Here is a 19,730-nt window from a genome sequence, read left to right as displayed (position 1 = left end):
ACTTCCTATATTTTGGTCGGATCACGTTCTCACCTAAAGTGAACCAAACTCTAGAGCACTTGAAAGCGAACTGAGACCCCTGTTTTTAAGCGGACCAGAGTTCATTTGTTTGGTCCGCATCAGAGTTTAAATGAGCTTTCACATCAGCCCAAACGAACCGGTCTATCCGACCAAACGCTCCACAGTTGGTTTTAAACAGACCATACGAGGTGAAAGCAACCTTAGTGTTGGCTCTGATCCAAAAGCGACACGGAGGTCACTTACGGGAGTTGCGGAGGTGCTGTGTGGGTCTGGCCTAGGCAGTGTGGAGGTAGTGCTGGTGCCGGGGCTGGAGCCGCCGCCAGATACTGGCTGATGGCTGTCGTTTGCTGGAGACCGTTCACAGCAGTTACTGTAGATTGTAAATTGTAAATTTAGCTTTTCCAGTGCAAAAGTCCTTAAAAGGGCCTACAAAATAAAACTATCACTGTGCAAAGGCACAGCCACATCTCCAGTGATCTCTTGCAGTGCCACGATACTTCTACTCTTACCCACTCTTGCCTTCTTCACAGAATACACAATAGTCGCAAAACATGAAAGAAAGTTAGTATGTGAAATATCTATGGAAAATGTATCTCGTCAACTGCTGTGCTTGTTTGATAAAAGAGTAGGAGAAAAATACATTAGTTAAAACCAAACGTATTTACTAGCATGAATCTACTGACTTTATATCTAACTTTAACCAAATATACCCTGTTTTACCTTTTATCCTTTTGTCAAATGTGTGAAAACTGTGTGCCCAGTTCATGTTATTGTTGCACAATCCTTTCACGAGGGAGTAACATCATTTTCACATTAGAGCCTACAACAAATAATCTGCATTTATGATTTTATGCTCATTTTACAAACTGCACTGACGCTTTGTTCTCTGGTATGTTGAGGGATCCATAGAGGGTTATTTCCCAACCCGTGTTTGGTGAATGGTTTGGCTTGTTTCAGCAGCTTTTAACACTGGAAACTTCTCCCTCACATTAACATGTCACTCAGCATCAGCTTGCCACTTCAAAGCTCTGCTGATATGCACAGCCTTTACAATACACGATACATTCCGTCTCTCTGTGGTTTAAGCAATGTGTCTGATTCAGTCATAACTTAGATTTTGTCCTATATTATAGCCATGCAGAGGCATTTCAGAAATGCTTATGAAGGGTGTAAGAAATGATATGATAACATGTTAGGACCAAGAGTAATAGCAGCTCTTTTTCCCTGTAGTTAGTAGACATCACAGGATACTAAATTCTAATGCCAACATCCTACCATGCTTAAGCAGGATATATCCATGCAGAGCTTAAGCCGTAGCCTACGTAAGTGGCCTGAAGTTGTGCGTTGGGGTGTGAGTCCATCTCTTTAAGAGAACAGCAGGGTCGGCGTGTGTGTGTGCGTGGAGAGTGTGATAGAGCGAGTGAGAGAGTGACAGTGATAAGCTTCGGAGCGAGTACCGACTCTTGAGGCATAGTGGGAAAAACAAAGTGCTGTGCTTCCCTGACAAAGGTGGGAAATCTTTAGCAGGAAAAGTTAACCCTCTCCTTGATTTCATGTTGTTTATGGAGACGGAGAATCCGCAAATGAGTTGGGGGGAAATGCGAGGGTACCACGACGTGTAGTTACATTTCTTTTAAAAGGTTCACATCAGGCTACGGCGTAGGGTTCGGCATAGGGTCCGTATCTTCACATATCTACGTACGTATCCACGGCGTCCATTTAACGCGGAAGCATACATTGGACTATACAAATACAATGTATCTCCACGTACGTACGTACGTACGTATCCACGGCATCCATTTAACACAGAAGCATAAATTGGACTTAACAAATACAATTTATCTCCACGTACCTACATACGTATCCACATGCTGATGTTTAGCAGGTATAGTGTCCCCTTTCGGTCGATAATACAACAGCTTGGGGATGAAGAACTTTCTCAAAATGCCCGTCAAAGCCATTAGACTGTTGCAGGTACCGGAAGACCTGCCTTCTCTCCTCAGTCTTTCTGCACTTTACCTAACTTAACCTGACTACAACAGAACCTGCGCTAGCGATTTAACTGAAATCAGGTGAGCTAGCTCCACCCAGGGTGTCACTATCAAGGCTTGTTTCTGCATTGTGCTTGTTAAGCTTTGCTAACTAGCCGCACTCTCTATCATTTAGCTTAACTAATATTTCATTGATAGCGCAGGACTCCTAAGGACTCCAGGGTTTCCCCCAGTGTATTGCAAGCCTGGTGGCCTAAGTATCTGGGAAATATTTTTTAATTTATTTTTAAGATGGTTTTTAAACTACAGTTACACTTGGGCAGCTCGTTGGAAACTTAGCCATATAGTAACTTCAAAACTCAAGTTAGTTTTTAGCACTGACTTAATGTAGGGCCCTAAGGAATCGTTGTTTAGCTTTTCTTTTTTCTCAATTTTGCAATTCTGTCCATGATTCTGTTATTATCATAGAAAAGATTTGGCTCTACATTAATGCTGCAATCAGTCTGTGACACTAAGTCTTGCCACCGGGCTTACAATCTTTTCAGGGGGACACCCTGGACTTAAAACTCCTAAATCACCTGGGTGCTGTATTTACGCCGACAAACTGGTCTAATTACTTTTATGACATCTCAATGACAATTTCAAATGATTCCCCTTCACTTGAGGTCAAGTGAATTATTCATGACACTGTTTTACAAGCATTTGACAGTGTGATCAAAATTCATGACACAAGTCCAAATTGTTTCACTTTACTTGAGGTCAAGGAAAAATATCCATAACACAATCATGAAGGTCTCATGACAGCCAATGTACATACCAATCACTTATGACAGTTTAATGTAATGCTAACAACTAAAGCTAAAAAGTTTCTTTAAGTTTGATAATTAGGCCTGCAATGACATATTTGACAGGTCATGTTGTCAACATGTCATAACAAAGATATTGACAGGTCATGTTGTTTTGCTTATTGTCAAGTTGTCATAACACCAACATCATAAACAGTGCTAACTTTGCGCAGTAATGAAAACAGTCATACAGATTCATAAACAGTGTCATGGCATTGTTATGACAGTGTCATGTCAGATTTATGCACACCCCTTAAAATAAAGTGTTACCCAAATAATAACCATCATTATTTTGTAAAGATGTATCAAATCAGTTGATTAATGATCGATTTCACTTGATTTTTCAAATCTTTTTAGTTTCCACTCATCAGTCAGAATCATGGAAATGCAGAGACAATATTTGCTTTGCTTGATATGTCCTTTATGGGATTACATTTTCAGTATTTGTTCTACATACAGTATCGTAGATGTCAAAATAAGAGACTAGTGGGTTACACTTTACTTGAAGGTATCTACATAAGAGTGACATGACACTGTCATGAATGTGTCATAAACATTATAAACAAGTCATAAACGTTTATGACATAACGCTTCTTTTAGTAAGTGTCATTTGTTTTTTGTCATGACAAGTTAGAGTTATGGTTAGGGTTAGTCATGTGTCATGACTGTGTCATGACAGTGTCATGTCACTCTTATGTAGATACCTTGAAGTAAAGTATTACCGACTAGTGTCTGAAGGGGAATGAGGGAAAATAAAGTTTTAAGGCACTTTGCATATTCCCAGTTGCTAATGATAAACTCCAGTGAGCTGATTGTAGCTAGATGATGATCACTTTGGCAGTGTGGTTGATTAGCTTTTTCTCCTTTTTAAGCATTGAATAATCAATACCAAGTGCCCCTATTTCTCCAACTGTAATGAGTGTGAGTCCTGAGCATGCCAGGGATAAATTGCCATCATGCCTTCGCGGAGTAGCTTGTCGATAGCACAAATGTGGTATCTGCAACATGTTCAATTATACTCTCAAATCAGAGAGGGACTTAATCAAGAGCTCCTGTCTCATTATGCCTGAGGTCAGCAGCTGTCTCTATTCAGTGAGGAGGGACAGATTTTGCTCTTCCCAAAAATCTGCAATTTAGCCAATGAACAGCTGACTGGGGGAATGAGAACCTGGCCTGATCCCAACAGCCGGCGCTGCAGGTGGAGCTGAAGAGGTTTGGTTTTTATTCTCAGTAGTATCTGACCAATACACATACCCAGTCTGTAAACTAAACTCCTTTGTAGTAGATCAGAGAAAATTGACAACATTGTATGCCTATTTTATTGAAAGTATTTTAACCTTTTCAGTTATTTTCTGGATAACATCCCCTTGTCAAAGGGATAACACTGACATCACAACCTCAGTGTTGAAAATGATGGCCAAAACAGAAAATCTCTTGCACAGCACAGAGGCGGAGTCTGCGATTCTGGAGAAAGATTGATATTGGAACTCAAGACCCAAACAAATTAGATTAGATTAGATTTAGACATACTTTATTGATCCCAACTTGTGAAATGTCAGTGCTACAGCAGCAAAATATCAGACACACAGCATACATACAGAATATACAAGAACTAATAAATAGAATAGAATACGAGAACAATTATTCAAAAATAAAGATACAAAAATACAAACTAAAGAATGTACAAACATTTAAACAAGTGGAAAATAAAGATGTACACCTACTTAAATAGTATTTATAAAGATGTAAGTAAAACCTGTGTTTGTGCAAGTTGCACCTAGTGCATTATTGTGATGTATATGAGTCTTATCTAACACTCAGTGATGAAGTGTTATCCCACTAGCGATGGATTAGATGGCCGGCTTCACTGGCTCCTTCAGTGGCTAAAGAAAAAGCTGTTATTTTGGGAACTGATTGTTCGGTCTAATCGCTATTTATATGCAGGTGCGTCCGAGGTATATTCCACCTGGCCGCCAAAATACTGAACGCCACTGCCAATACAGCTTCAAGAAGGCTGTCACACTGTTGATATGCTATAAGTGAAGCTATATATTTTGCTTAAATTCAGATGTGAATATACATCAAGTTTCTAATTTCATACATCAGTGATGTACAGAAACTGGTACAGCAACATTATTATGGACAAACAGGGTTATTTTAAGCAATGACGGAATCAAGCTTGGAGAACACAGGAAACCACAGGAATACATAAAAGATTCACCTTGACATCACTGGAAGGAGGCGTGCATACACCCCCCCCCCCACACATACACGCACACACACACACACACACACACACACACACACACACACACACACACACACAGTACAGCATCGACCCCACATGCAGCCTTATAGGGGCGTTCTGCTCTGTGTGTCTGTGTTACCATGTCGCTCGTGGCCAGACCATGCAAACCAACATTAAATCATAACCACAAAGAGCTTTGTTCTGGTCTGACTGAACACCATGCTGTTCATATGCTGCAATTTGGGTGAATATTTTTGTTCCTTTGATGAAAGCTTCCTCGTACTTTTGTCTCACTCCTCTGCTCAGTGGGAGACAGACAATTGCAAAGCAACTGTGAGGGACAGTTTGCAAAGATAACAAACCTTAAGTCACCAAATTGATCTAGCTTGAACATTTAAAGAAATGCATTTTTTTTTTTAAGTTAGTTGAGCACAAACTTTGATTTTAACTTTCTTCTCATTCTTAATGCAAATGTAGACTCTAAATGATAAACAGAAAGAGAAAGGAATTAAATGGGCCACTTACAGAGAAAAATAAATATTTTCACTGACATTTTCTTTCGGTCTAAAGCTGATCCTTGTTGTCATTATGCTGGCAGCTCAGTGCAATTACTTTTATAATTGTCATCTTTAATGGATCTAAAAATACTGTCCAGTGCATAATTTGATGAAAACATGACCTTTCCACAAAACCTTGTTCTTCTTCTTTTTCTGTAGCTGCATGAGGGCTTTCATGAGGAAAAGATAAAATACATTTGATATAATACATTCTTTAACATCAGCAACTCAATCAGGCAAAAGCAGAAGAGCACTTTGTCGCCAAATCTGGATTTTTATGTGGTTCGTTCTTTTCGATCTTTACTCATCTTCATCAAGGAGTAGCTCAGTTCAAACGTTCAAAAAGCTTCTCACAGGTTTAATGGAACTGAACTTTCATTCCTGGTACAGAAGGCAGCTCAGGATAAACTGACAGAAAGTTAAGAGCAAAATTTTAATTTAAACTGCTAATTATGCTACAGATCAAGACCCATCAAATTAGATTATGAATTTCAATTTAATGATCTAACTGTCACTCATATTTTTGTATTATTGATTTGTTTCATCTAATTAAATCTTAAAGACAAGTTTCAAAACCCAGTACCCAATCAAGCTTGCCCGCAATACGTTTGTATCTCAGACTTAAGAGAAGTAAAAAAAAATATTCTTATGATTCATATTTTGTTTATATATATATATATATATATTTTTTTTTTTTTTTCCTACATAAAAAGTAGAAAACTATGCGGAAATGCTAATAAACCAGAGCACGTTTTTCTCCCATCCCGGAATGCTGTGTGAACTAGCCAGACCCTCCTCCACAGTTCTGTGAAGGAAGGTCTGGCAATGCGAGACTACTCACAACCAGACAGTTTCAGTGTTTATAAGCCCACATTTTGCTGCCTTGCCAAAGTACCGGTAAAAGGCTGTTGCCTAGTTTGCCTATACGCAACTTTTGTTGCTTTGCTGCTTCTTGTTAGCTTGTACCTGGCAGTTGCTGACAGGGACAATGTCGGTGTGTTTTTGCTCTCTGTATTGACAGTCCGCTCTGTGCTGGAGGTTTCAGGATTCTTTGCCGGTTTTGTTTCGAAAATTCCCCTCAATAGTGTTTCCCATATTAGACTTTGATTGGTTTATGCATTAGTAAAGTACCTAATCAAGCTTGCCCGCGATACGTTTGCATCTCAGATTTCAGGGAGTAGCCTCTGTAAAAAAATTGTTATGATTCATATTTCTTTTAATATAGTATTCCTACATAAAAAGTAAAAGCTAACCTCTAAACAAGGGACTGGAAACACATCTACTATCTTCCTCAATGACTACGTTTACATGCACATATTCCGTGCTTTCATAATGTTTGAAAGTAAGTGTGTTTCTCCTTTTCTTTTGGGCATGCATCAGACAGTTGTGTGTTTAATGTTCTAATCATTTCAGCTGAACTTGTAGGCCGTTATATTGTTGGCTATTTTCATTTATTTGTAACATCAGATTTTATAAACTACATGTGTTTTGTGTGCAGTAATCTTAATGTATAAAGTAACTAGTAACTAAAGCTGTAACAGATGAATGTAGTGGAGTAAAAAATACAATATTTCTCTCTGAACTGTAGTGGAGTAGAAGTAGAAAGTGAAGTACAAGTACCTTAAATCTGTACAGTACTTGAGTAAATACTTAGTTACTTCCACCACTGCATACTGCAAGTGTTGTTGTTAGTGTGGTCCAACCCCAGTTTGACAGAACATACTGTAGGTAGTTTGATTGGTTAAATATTGGCTTATTGGCTAAATAAATCAAAATGCTGTATCTATAGGGAACATTTAACCTGGTCTGATTCTCATTAGTTATTCAGATTCCATGTTTTAATGTGTGAATTCAAACGGTGAGCAGCTTTGACAATGACCTTTTTACTGGCCTTCTAAAAAACTAGATATGTCAATTCCTCGATGTGACACACATACTGAATAAAATAGATTTTCCATTACAATGTGACATCATATACATATACTACATTAAGACAGTCTGGTGCTTAACTTAGACACTGACATTAGGCATCTGAATGTACACTCCAGAGACCTGGGCTACGGTGCACGTATATTGTTTATCTCCTTTCATTTATGTGCTTGTGGTTGGTCTTTTGTTACGTTCTAATTCATTAAGCAATCGTTGCCACTGTAAAAATGTTTTTACGTTCACAAATTGTTTCATCAAATGTAGACAGTCTGCAAAAAAAAAACTTGAAAATTGTCTTTATCCTGCAATTCATTTTATAGTGTCCATTTTTCAGCAGAATCTCTAAATCTGACTGAATCCCCTAATGTAAGTGAATGTCTGGATGCACAATACCATGACATGCATAACTGTATTCATTAAAACGTTGCACTTTCAAGTGCTATTTTTTGTTTCTTACTGCACCATGCAGTAAATTCATGATAAAAAAAAGCAAAATAGATTTTTTTGTTAATCAAACATCCCACTGTAATTCCATGAATATGTTGTGATCACCTTTGCATATAGAAATTCAAGAAACGACCTGCATAGAAAAGCTGTGTGCTTTTGTTGTCTTCTAATCCAATACAATGGTGCAACACTGTTGTAGAATATTGATTACAGGTGTTTTCCAGAGACAGGTATTCTCAAAGTTGAATAAAAACATTCATTTCAGATTTCCAGGAATCCATACTTGCTTGCGTTTACTGTGAGTAACAGAAGGTTAGATTTTCACTGCCAACAATTTAACAATTTAACAATCAAAATCCACCAAAGATCAGATTTACAAAGCATGACGTGTGCTGCCACCTAGTGGTATTAATAGTTTCCAGAGCCATTCAGAGAGAAGGTGCAGAGGCACAGTGAAGCCAAAGTCGATAAAAGTGCTCATATAAGGCTGGTCTTCAGATCAATGGTGTCTCCAGTTGGTCCATTAATCTGTGCGTGGCTGTCTCACACATGTCCCACTTTGGCTGCTTACTGCCCATCAGCAGTGCATGAGGCTGCAGAAGCAAGCGCTCATCACAGCCCTGTCACACCCAGTCCACCATCTTGCTTCAATCAAGCTTAATAAGCAGGGCTATGTCTTATGGAGCTCCTAACAGGGAACTAATGTGGACACATCATGGGTCAGGTCCTACACCATGCACTCTGCCGTCAGGTGGGACTCCTCAAAGGAACACGCTGACTTACTGGGACTTTAGCTTATTTACCGTATCCCCCAGAGTTAGACGAGTCCATACATACCCTTCTCATCTCTGTGTGTGTCGCAACTCTTTCTGGCACACCCACCGCTAGCCTAGTTTAGCCCAGATCGGCTCCAACTAGCCTACTGCTCCAAATAGGAACAGAAGGCGAAGCACTACTACTTCTGCTACTTGGGCGCAGTGATTTGCTTGCAGTACCTGAGAAGCCCCGTGGTGAGGAGCAGAGAGTAACAACGGTGCTTTTCAGGTGTTGCGCTAATCACTTCACCCAAGTAGCAGTGCTTCGCCTTCTGAAAATATAGTTCCCAGTTTGTATACGGTTAGAAGATGGCTGTGTCTCATGTGACCTTGTTATTTGTACACGCTGTGACTATACAAATCACAACATGTAAATAGGAACATGTTGGCGTTATTTGGTCACTTATTGGGAGCAGTAGGCTAGTTGGAGCCGGTTACCTCCAGGACCTGTGCTAAGCTAGGCTAGCGGTGGGTGCGCCAGACAGAGTTACGACACGCACAGAGATGAGAAGGGTATGTATGGACTAGTCTAACTCTGGGGGTTACGGTGAATAAGCTATAGTCTAAATAAGTCGCCGTGTTCCTTTAAACTGTGAAGGCGTGGGAGGGATGGGATGCTGTTGTCAAGTAGGGCTGAAACTAGGGCTGGGCAATATATTAATAATATATCGATATTGATACAGTTGAAACCAGATATTTACATACACTTCAGAAAAAAAAAACACAAACACTTTTATTTCTTTACTGTCATACATTAAATCAGAGTAAACTTTTTCTGTTTTAGATCAATACATGTTAACATATTTTTTGCATTTGTTGAATGTCAGAATTGAGCAAGGGAGAATTTTTATGTATTTTTTTTTATCACTTTCATCAAAGTCAGAAGTATACATACACTTCCTTAGTATTTGGTAGAATTGCCCTGAAACTGTTTCACTTGGGCCAAACGTTTTGGGAATCCTTCCACAAGCTTTCTACAATAGTTTGCTGGAATTTTGGCCCACTCCTCTTGACAGAACTGTGGATACATATAAAGGCACACCTCAAACACAGAGCCTCTTTCTTTGACATCATGGGAAAATCAAGAGAAATCAACAAGACATCAGGAAAAGAATTGTGGACCTCCACAAGTGTGGCTCATCCTTAGGTGCAATTTCCAGATGCCTGAACGTCCCACGTTCATCTGTTCAGACAATAATACACAAGTATAAAAAACATGGGAATGTACAACCATCATACCGCTCAGGAAGGGGACGGATTCTGAGTCCCAGAGAGGAACGTTTTTTGGTGCGAAATGTGCGAATCAATCCCAGGACAACAGCAAAAGACCTTGTGAAGATGCTAGCTGAAACTGGTAAGACAGTGTCATTATCCACAGTAAACGAGTCCTGTACCACCATGAGCTAAAAGGTTACTCTTGGAGAAGAAAGCCATTACTTCAAAACCACCATAAAAAAGCCAGACTACAGTTTGCAACTGCACATGGGGACAAAAATCTTAATTTCTGGAGACATGTCCTGTGGTCTGACGAGACAAAAATTGAACTGTTGGGCCATAATGATAAACGGTATATTTGGAGGGAAAAGGGCGAAGCTTTGAAGCCTCAGAACACCATCCCAACTGTGAAGTATGGGGGTGGTAGTATAATGTTGTGGGGCTGCTTTGCTGCAGAAGGCAGTGGTGCACTTCACAAAATAGATGGCATCATGAGAAAAGAAAATGTTGTTGATATATTGAAGCAACATCTGAAGACATCAGCCAGGAAGTTAAAGCTTGGGCGCAAATGGGTCTTCCAAATGGACAATGACCCCAAGCATACCTCCAAATTAGTTACAAAGTGGCTTAAGGACAACAAAGTCAAGGTATTGGAGTGGCCATCACAAAGCCCTGATCTCAATCCCATAGAACATTTGTGGGCGGCACTGAAAAGGCGAGTGCGAGCAAGAAAGCCTACAAACCTGACCCAGTTCCACCAGTTCTGTCAAGAGGAGTGGGCCAAAATTCCAGCAAACTATTGTAGAAAGCTTGTGGAAGGATTCCCAAAACGTTTGGCCCAAGTGAAACAGTTTCGGGGCAATTCTACCAAATACTACGTAAGTGGATGTATACTTCTGACTTTGATGAAAGTGATAAAAAAAATACATAAAAATTCTCCCTCGCTCGATTCTGACATTTAACAAATGCAAAAAATATGTTAATATGTATTTATCTAAAACAGAAAAAGTTTACTCTGATTTAATGTATGACAGTAAAGAAATAAAAGTTTTTGTGTTTTTTTCTGAAGTGTATGTAAATATCTGGTTTCAACTAGATGTCGTCTTACATTTTGGATATCCTACTATCATGATATGAACCAAGTGTAGTCTTTTCCTAGTTTTAAAGGCTGCATTACAGTAAAGTGGTTTAATTTAGTCATTATATCCACATTACTGATCAAGCGCTCATCACAGCCCTGTCACACCCAATCCACTGTCTTGCTTCATTTGAGATTAATAAGCAGGGCTATGTCTTAACAGAGCTCCTCACGGGGAACTAATATGGACACATCATGGGCCAGGTCCAACCCTCTGCTCAGAGAACCAGGTGGGACTCAAGGTAATGTTATCATTTAGACCTTGTCTTGTCCTCGGGTCAAATTTGACCTATTTTTAAAGTTTGGAATATCAGAAATATGGGTTTCTTTCAACCAAATTGCCCAAAAATAATATGGAAGTACGTTGTATGGAACCCATACAACATTTAAAAAAAAGTATAATTATTTCCATACAATTGTGGGTGTTTTATTCAATTTCATAGCATTTACAAAAATGTTTAAATGGTTTCAAAACCATATCCTGACTAAACTATGACAGTCTGTGATCCACTCAACATCCTCAAATCTTAACTAATAGTCAAAATTATTTATAATTTCTGCTTTTTTTAAACAACTAAAAACTTAAAAAAAAACTTTAGACAAAAGCGCAAAAAAGACCCAACAACTTCATGGTCGATGGGAAGACAACACAAGGGTTGAAGTTGCAGGAAGCGATTCTGTGAAAAGATTATTGATTTTTGAACTCAACAGCCAAACAAATACAACTCATTCTCACAACTTACTGTTTGAAAAACTCAACACACTTTACTGTTGAGTTTCAGAACATCTACTTCACACTCCAAAAAACCCTTAGAGGAAATTTTTGTGATTTGCGATATTAGGCTATATAAATAAAATTGACTTGTCAAGCTAGGGGGGAATTTTTGGATTTGAATAATTGGGTGCCAAAAGCAAGGCGGTGTATCTCATGTATGTAACGAGGGCTCTCAAGTACTTTTAAATACATACAAAACTATATACACATATGCAGTGCTTGAAGTGGGAAAAAAAAGGTGCCGGTACTCTCTTGCATTGGCAAATCATTATGATATTTTAGATTTCTACAGTGAAAAACAAAACTTGGAGATATTGCTGGTACAACAACAATTTATTGTTATTTATTAACAACATAAATGTATGTATTTATTTAAACAAGCCCGTGTGTGTGTGTGTGTGTGTGTGTGTGTGTGTGTGTGTGTGTGTGTGTGTGTGTGTGTGTGTGTGTGTGTGTGTGTGTGTGTGTGTGCGAGCCAGATGTTCATGGAGCAAAAATACATAATTTGATCCCTTGACCAACAGTCTGGCCATCCATGTGTTTCTTTACTCACGTTATTGTTGACGTCGGTGTCATTGACTAAGGTAACATTAAGGTTGGTAGCTGCAGACTCCTCATTAACGCTAGCTTTTCCACTCACATCAACGTTAACGTTAGTTTGAAGCTCATGAATCGTACCTGATGTTTCTGGTTGGACTTGGACCTCTGTTGACGTGTCTGGCTCTGGCACACGCGTTCTTTTAGTACCTCCGTGGAGAAGCGAACTTCTGATAGGGTGGGCCGACTGCTTGCCTTTACGCGAATCTCTCTGACACTCACGCTTTCTCTGTCAGTGGTAGAGTACCGGCTACATGCGAGAAGTAGCGGTACGTAAGAAAATGTGCAGGTACGCTTAAGAGTAAAATGCAGAAGTGCCGGTACTGTGAGTACTGGCCCACTTTGAGCACTGGACATATGGTAATACGATCATACTATGACAACTGTGGCCGCTAGTGTAAACTGTCAAGCATGAAATACTGAGCTTTTGCATCCTTTCATGTTCAATACAGCATTTATTAAAAACAGCATATGGCGCGTCAATATGTGTTGATATTAAAGCTGTGTTGTGCTGTCATCCTGAATGAGACACTCCACTGTGCTGGAAGTGACACGCTGCCTCTCAGAGTGGAGGGTTGAGAGTTTTTTGCTGGGAGAGGGAGGAGAGAGATTAGCCTAAAAGACAGCTCTATTAGAGACTTAACCTGGGCTTTGATCATTTCCTGAGCTCCCCTTTAGATCAGCCAGAGCAACAGACGGCAAATCTGACAGGCTCCTGCTCTACCCCCCAATCCCCATCCCCATCCCCACCACCCATATCCCTCATACTGTACCCAGGCTTCACTGTGATCAAAGACCCCCCTTTCTGGTAGCTGAGGCTCCCATCTGTCGGCCCACAATAGAGGAGACTGGGAGAGAGAAGGTGGCTGTCAGGCTGAGTGAAAGGGAGTATTTCAGGGCACACATATGAGTACAGTATGTTGGAGTCCGCAGACAAATGGCATATGTGATGTTTATTTTTCCCTCTGACACATCCTCCCATCCTCCTTCACTGTGTATCTGTATTGCAGCATAATGGCTTGTGCCAGCAACTCCCAAAACGGTCAAAAGGGATTGGTATGAACATAGATTCTGTATACACTGCTATAAATGCACAGTACAAAGCAGACAGATAAGGGGCCTATTCATTTGGTGTTCCCCACAGGTTGAGAATTTACTTGTGGTGGTGGGTGGCGCAGGATGTGACTGCGCGGGACATGATGGCTGGGTTCAGTAATAACCTAGTCAAGGAAGGTTTATGAACTATTTTTTTTAAAACAATGACTACATTACAATAATTTAGAAATAATAACTATTTACATATTAAACAAATTCTTATCTTAACAATGATACAGATAAAATTATTGCGACACTATTCTGCATCAGACACAATTTCAGGGTAGTTATCAGTGCTGCACAATGAGGAAAATATGCCATATGCCATAACGTTGTTGGATATTGCACTTGTATTTCCAATAAATAAACATATCAAAATGCACTCAGTTCTGCCTTTCTGCGGCTTTCAGTATTCTGCTAAAATACAACAAATTGCTAGTTGAATTTTAAACAAATGAAAGAAAAGTGTAGCCATGATGATTTTTGCCAAATGTTAATGGTTCAGCAGATAAAATACCGGATTACCTGGAGCCCAAATGTTATACGTATACCAGGGATATCTAAAGTAAATTCTTGTTCATTTTGTTGGTTAGATCATTGTTAATTTTTTTTTAAGGGTTTTAATCTGTGTTTTGGGGATCCTAAACATGTTGTGTAGTGATGGCCAAATGAAACTTTCTGAACAATTTTCTTTATTTTCTTTCTTGCTTTATGTCTCATTCGAACTACAGATCCGCTAGTGCGGTTATAGCCGGTAGAGGGCCGCAAAGTGAATGCAGAAGTGTCGTTCACCCTGTTTCGAGTTGATTGCGATTTTGGAAACATTATTTTAAGGTACAAAAGAATCTTTGGTGTTGCTTTAAGATCTCATCTGAGCATATTTATGTCATTCAAACAACTCTGAGTTGTAGTTTAATCCTTGTTTTGTCCTTCGCGTCACTGGGACCCAAAGGACAAAACAAGGATTATGTACTTCCATTTACTTTGTTGAGAATTGTTCTCTAAACCCTGTTTCTTGTAAAGTAAGTAAGTAAAGTTTATTTCTAGAGCACATTTAAACACAGTTTAAGCTGACCAAAATGCTGTACAAACAAGCACTAAGGTGCTGTATTAACCCTTGTTTTGTTCTTCGGGTCACCGGGACCTCCGGTTAGCTCTGTTATAAGATACGCTCGCGGAGAAGACTGCAGCGGAGAGGGGTAACAACCAGACTCTGATAAATGACGTTCAGGGAGCTTTCGCAGCGGTGTGGCCACGGCGTTTCTACGGTTTTATTAGTACAGTTAATCCCACGGCAAGACCACTGTCACTACCCAAAGTGAGAATAGTGCAGATTTGAGTTGCGCATGCTCAGATTTAAACGGTTTACGGCATAACGTGTCATACCCGATGTTAAACGAGTCAGACAGGCTTTGGTCGAGTGCAAATGTGAGTTGCGCATGGTCAGATTTAAACTGTTTACGGCATAACGTGTCTTACTGAAATTTGTGAAATCTGTAAAATAATAAACTTTTCTCTTTACATACAATAACAGAAGATGGGAATCATTTCTAAAAACGTTTTAGCAATCTATGATTGTTTGGTTGCTAACGTTAGCTCAAAACGCCATTCAAGTGACATAAAGTGTAACAGCCTGTGTCTGATTGCTAATTTGTAGCTAGCAGTCATTTCAAAAACGCTTTAGCTCTCTATTATTGTTAGATTGCTAACGTTGGCTCAAAACGCCATTCAAGTGACAGCCGATGTTGTGTTTGATTGCTAACTTGTAGCTAGCAGTCATTTCAAAAACGTTTTAGCTATTTATGATTGTTTGACTGCTAACGTTAGCTAAAAACGCCATTAGCATCTAGCTAGTAGGCTAGGTACTTGATTGCTAACGTTAGCTCAAAACGCCGTTAGCATCTTGTAGGCTATTTGTCGCAAAGTGACGCATGCGCAACTCACATCTGCACTCGTCGCAAAGTGACGCATGCGCAACTCAAATCTGCACTCTACTCACTTTGGGTAGTGACACCACCAGCAGCATGCTACTACTAACGATAGCCTCTGAGCCTGAAGTGCAACGTTGACGCTGTCATGCATGCAACGAGCGGGAGGGGCTGGAGGCCGCTGGTCTGTGTGCGCTGTAAAAACTACACCGTTGATTGGAAAAAAAAAGTAATTTGGATTTTATCTACCTGGCCAGGTCTCAATCTACCTGGGCTGGGTGCCGAAGTAGGACCTAGTGTATGTATGGGAAATATTGCACATATCAGATAGGAAAGACCTGAGGCTTTATTCATGAAGCTCAACACTAACAGCAGTGGACTGCACTAAATTTTATGCTCGTAATTTGAGCTTTTTCACAAATTGACTGAGATTGTAACTCTCAATAAATACTCTCAGCATATGGACACAGAATAAAAATCAACATGTTAATGAAGTTTTACATAGTTAACGATGATTATGCTTTAGTAGCTACAGTAAGGGCGAGGGAGGGCAATTTTGCTTTCAAACTAACATTGAAACTGCATTCTAGTTGGCACAACAATAAACCTCATGTTACAATAACCATAGGAATCCTTTTATTAAACCTGCACTGAAGCACGCATGTGTAGATTTTATAATTGTTTAATTTTGCATTTTTTTTGATGGCATTGTTTATTTGTAGAAAAATAGATCGATAGAATAGACCACCAAAGTTGGAAATATTCAAATCCTAAACATAAAGAGGAATACACCCTGAATTTTAAGCCATGCTAGCAGCTTTGTGGGCTGTTTGTGTAGGCACAGTGGGGGCTTGAGCTAAATACTAACATTAACACACTAACATGCTCACAACGGCAATGCTAACATAATGATGTTAAGCAGGTATAATGTTCACAGACTTAATTTAGCGTGTTAGCATACTAACATTTGCGAAACTGAAATAAACAGAGTTCAGCTGAGGCTGATGAAATGTCAGTTTTGCAGTTATTCAGTCATACACAAAGGTATTGGGCAAATTGAAAACTTCTAATCCAGACAGCTAGCTATACTATCTGTCCAATCGGAGTTTTCTGTTGCACGACTAAAACAACTTTTGAACGTACACGTTCCACCAAAACAAGTTCCTTCCTGAGGCTATTTTGCCGCTGCACCGTTGCTCTGTCCGGTACATAGCACCACCCGAGACGATTGTGATTGGTTTAAAGACATGCCAATAAACCAGAGCACGTATTTCTCCCATCACAAAATGTTGTGTGGACTATCCAGACCATCCTCCACAACGCTGTGGAGGAAGGTCTGGACATTCAAGCCTCGTCCTTGTAATCTATTCATCTCAAAATCCACGTACTGAGTCTCTCCCCATCTGTCAATCTTTCTCTCTCAAACACACACACACACACACACACACACACACACACACACACACACACACACACACACACACACACACACACACACACACACACACACACACACACACCTCCAGTTTTTGGCTGGGAACAAGTCTTGCCTCAGGGGCTGTCTTGCTCCTACCCCATTACTAGGCTAATGAAAGCAGTGACAGGATCAAATTCAATAAAGCAGCTTTTTTACACTGCTTAACCCTTATGAAAACCTGTGACCTCTGCACAAGAGCGCACACACACACACACACACACTAGCTAATTTTATATAATGGTAGGAAACGGTGAGTTCATAAACGTGAAGATGAACAAACAAAAAGTGCCACAGATGTTTGTAGAGCACTTATTTGTGCTTTTCTTTCCATGTAATTGTTGTATTTGTGTGTATTTTTATGTGCATGTAGTGATGATCGCTTGAATAGTCATGTATGAATGATAAATGTGTTGTGATGACTGGAACACTTGACTCTGATGAACTGCTGATAAGTAGGTACGTGGGTGACTACTCAAATTCATGCAAGCTTTCATAGAACTGCCGTGTTGACATGCAACTGATATTAACACTTGAGTGCTTCTGTTATTTACAGTGATTATTTGAAGCTCTAGCAAAAGTTCAATACAAAATGTTTCTTTCCTCTAATATTTCCTTTTTATTCTTTACCTAATGAATTTCTAATATGTCTTATCTGCACTCTCCCTCAATCGTGATTTACACATTCTCTAGCATGAAGGGTGATTTGGATAGTTTTCAAACTGCACCCTGTATTCCTACCTGGACCCTGCGTTTGCAAATGCAGAGCATGTCAGGCAAATGCCTGTTATTAACAGTTATGCCTCAGATTGTACTACTGTCAACAAAAACACAAGCTGTACAAGAACGAGATTCAAGTGCAGTCATCACCCTTTTCGAATTGTTACTGTTATAAGAAAGTACCAAAAAAATGTTTACTTTAAAATTATAGCTGGTAACACTGTTCTTATTGTTACGGTGTATATGTCATCAGTGATGTGGGAGCTACGGGTTGCATTTTATTCAGATATCCTGCCAAATCCTTGGTCAGTGGCTCTCCGCATCGGATACAAATGCAAAAATCCCCCTTTAGCGTCTGTATTGAACACACTGGGCTGTAAGATGAGGGTGACAACGGTAGCGTGTATTATGAAAGACAGATAATCCTCTTGAGGAGGCAGTTTGTGGGGGTGGATGGGTCAAACAACACAGGACTTTCACGGGGTTCATGTCCCGTTCTTGTCCCGCATGTCACTGAAACGTCCATTTTATAACTCCACCCACCATCTTTTCCTAAACCTAACTGTCCTGGTCTTGTGCGTCAAAAAGTGACGCCAAGAGTCCCGAAAAAGCGTGTCTAAATATGACTCTAAAGGAGACTTTTTGCGCCAATAACAAATGCTAAAGGCACCTGACCAAGCGTCGCTTTTTGACGGGATGGGAGTAAGAATGTTTTGATACAGTTTTGTACACTATACGCTTTCTTGAACGGGAGGCTACCCTTCATCCCATAGTGATGTAGAACTCACTTAACTGAAGACAGTGACTCGTGTTCCAGTAGCTTCTAAATCATGGCTGTTTCTGGTGATTTTTGGATTACATCTGACTGTCATGACCAATAGATTCTCAGCAGAGTTTGACATTTTGGGTTTTATTCCAGACATTGGCAGAAAGCACTGTTCCCAGTACATCGTAACAAAAGAGATCTACACTGAGATGTTAACAACATTGGCGATAATCACTGACAGGAAATTAAGAGGTAATCTAAATTACTTTTTATGACTTTCTATGCCCCCAATATTTAATTCAATTCAATTTTATTTGTAGTGTCAAATCATAACAGAGCTTATCTCGGGACACTTTACAGATAGAGTAGGTCTAAACCACACTCTATACTATAATTTACACAAACCCAACAATTATATATATGGAAAATAAAAAATATTTTTGACCCATTAGCTCTTTTCATATTTCAGAAGACCTGCAACAAATGTTTTAAAGAAACTAAATAAATGTGTCCAAATCATTCTGTTACAAAAAAAAGAGCAGTTGCAGATATAATTAAAACCACTAAACTGCCATGATATAATTCTCCCTCACAAGTGTATGTAAACCTTACACCACAACTGAATGCACTCTAGAGGGTGGTAAAGAAAAAATCATCTTGGCAATCATCTTATTTTGTTTTTTTTATAGTTATTAGGCCAGGGTCTTACATTTAAAAGTGATAACCTTTGATTGTTGTAAACATGTATGACCTTTTTAAAGGCATCATAAAATGACATTTTCATGAAATCATAAAAGGAATCAATATTTGTCCTTACCTACTGGCTGGTAGCCCTGCCTCGTAGGACCTCCAAATGGGTTGCGACTGCCAAAAGAGCCTCCGTCAATGGACCCATACGACATTCTGCCTGATGGTTGGTGGTGTGTCAGCTGTAGGCGCCTAGAGAAGGAACAATAACAAGAATCCAATCAACAAAACTATTTATTTCCACTTTGCTCCATCTTAAAATGAATGCACTCACAGCACTGAACTAAGTGAAGAAAGTAAGTGTGATTCGTGCAATGCCTTTGTAGACCTAATCCCTGTACAGATAGCATGAACCCTTAGTTCTTCTGAATTGTTGTTCAGACAATGTGAGTACAAATACAGAAATTCTGCTCCCAACTAAG

At 39.5% G+C, this 19,730-nt stretch overlaps 1 protein-coding gene across 1 annotated transcript in view; it reads right to left on the bottom strand.

The window, feature by feature from the left end:
* Positions 1-19,429, bottom strand: part of tsnare1 (T-SNARE Domain Containing 1) — a 168,749-nt gene extending 149,320 nt beyond the window's left edge. Inside the window, exon 1 of the mRNA XM_039807192.1 lies at positions 19,379-19,429. The gene's annotated coding sequence lies outside the window, so the exon portion shown is untranslated. The remainder of the gene's footprint in view (positions 1-19,378) is intronic.
* Positions 19,430-19,730: the final 301 nt, after the last annotated feature.

The sequence above is a fragment of the Perca fluviatilis genome, chromosome 7 (genome assembly GCF_010015445.1).
Source record: "Perca fluviatilis chromosome 7, GENO_Pfluv_1.0, whole genome shotgun sequence".
In the NCBI taxonomy this organism is placed as follows: domain Eukaryota; kingdom Metazoa; phylum Chordata; class Actinopteri; order Perciformes; family Percidae; genus Perca; species Perca fluviatilis.
This window is presented reverse-complemented; position numbering and strand designations above follow the sequence as displayed.